The sequence below is a fragment of the Pundamilia nyererei genome, unplaced genomic scaffold (assembly GCF_000239375.1).
Source record: "Pundamilia nyererei isolate P.nyererei 1_Seehausen unplaced genomic scaffold, PunNye1.0 scaffold00201, whole genome shotgun sequence".
Classification (NCBI taxonomy): Eukaryota; Metazoa; Chordata; class Actinopteri; order Cichliformes; family Cichlidae; genus Pundamilia; species Pundamilia nyererei.
The window spans coordinates 822,586-824,415 of NW_005187602.1; positions in this window are offsets into that span (position 1 = coordinate 822,586).

Below are 1,830 nucleotides of genomic sequence, written 5' to 3' on the forward strand. Positions count from 1 at the left end.
TATCCAAGATGGCCGACTTCTAAATGGCCACCATGGTCAGCACCCATCTTGAGGAGTTTTCCCCCTGACATATTCTAATGTGCCACAAACAGGACTTTAATATCACCAACCATTCCCATTTTATTACGGTGTATCCATATAAATGGCCCACCCTGTAGTTTGCACAGATTAAGCAGGCCAACAAACTAGACAGCCAACTGAGTATGTATGAGTATGCCAGTATAACCCATATTTATTTTATAGCATGATGCCGAGTACAGGCTTCCTTTAACCTCCTGAGACCAAACTCTTTCATGGCATGCACTTTTACTATCTCTCTGCTATTTGGGCTTAATAGAGTTCGATAGAACACAATAAAGTACCAATTGAGTAATGATGTGCAAAACTCTTGATCTGGTGTCTGAACACAGAAGCATTTTTCCTGAGTAAAAAAACAAAATGAGAAAGAACAATTGTGCCCCTTTGAGCAGTACGGCTCATTTGATAGCCATTTGTAAGAGCAAAATTTAGTATTGTTGTCTAGACAACCCAAAATGTGATGTCTCCATATTTGGACGCCAGTTCCTCGGAGGTTAAAGAGTCCATCTTGTTGTATTTTGACTTAAAAGAGTGGAGCACCTGTGTTTAAAGGCACATTGTTAGAAATAGGTTTTAGAAATAAGTTCTCTTTCTTGGAGATCCCAAGGCCATATTTCATAAGCCCCATATTAAATCTGTTTCTCATTTCATGTATTCTATAAAAATTGTAAACATTAGTAGCAGAGATGGACCGATCCAATATTACCTATCGGTCAGATACTGACCCAAATTACTGGATCGGATATCAGCGAGAAATAAAAAATGTAATCCGATCCATTAAATATCAAAAAAGCACCTCACAAAACTTGCTACACGGCGTAACTCGGCTCATAACCGTAGCACGTGATAGAGCGCTGTGTGTATTTGTAGCTTCGCTACCAAATCAGCATATCATCCAGAGGAAGTTATCCCCGAGAGAAGTAAAGCAAGTGTTTAAGTTCATCTCTGAATGTTTGTAAAGCATTCCCACGTTAAGCTTAACAACCGATATATGGAGCGTCTGCCTCTCTCTCTCTCCCCCTCCCTCTCCTGCTGCTACTTCAATCCTGAAACTGCTTAATGATCAGCTGATCAGCTTTTCTGTCGGAGTCCGTCTCTCTTCTTTGTTTTTGGCCCATTTTGCACCAGAAAAATGAAACCAGCGGCTGAACAACAGCAGCACGTTTAAGCTTGATAAGCTGTTTTTAGAATTTATTTAATATTACTTTCTACACCAGGATCATTTTCTACGTAGCTGACGGCTGTAACAGTTCAGGGGCGGATCTAGCAAAGTTTAGCCAGGGGGCTGATAGGGCATTAACAGGGAAAAGGGGGCACAAAGACATACTTTTCTTTCTTATTCTCATTTAAAATGTCTAGCTTTTAATAAATAATTATCTGACTCTTACACCCAAAGTTTTAATCTGATGTAAAATATTTAGAAGTCCATTACTGTATATAGTAACTGTTAACTCTAATATACCCTAGTAAGCTAGTACTTTTTCCTTTGGGAAAGTACCATCTGTGAATTCTGCAATTCTGTTGAAGAAAGATGTTGAATCTATTTAATTACTCTTGAAAAATAACTGATTTCTGTGCATTTTTCCTCCTGCATCAAATTAAATTTGATTACATCGATTAAGCATCATGAGGTGGAGGGTGGTTCCCTATTTTTTTTTTTTGCTGGGAGTTTGCAACCCTATTAGTTAGGTTGCTTAATATTTCTGCTAAGCGCTCTTTAAAATATCAGAATAGGGAGGATGGTGCAGCTTT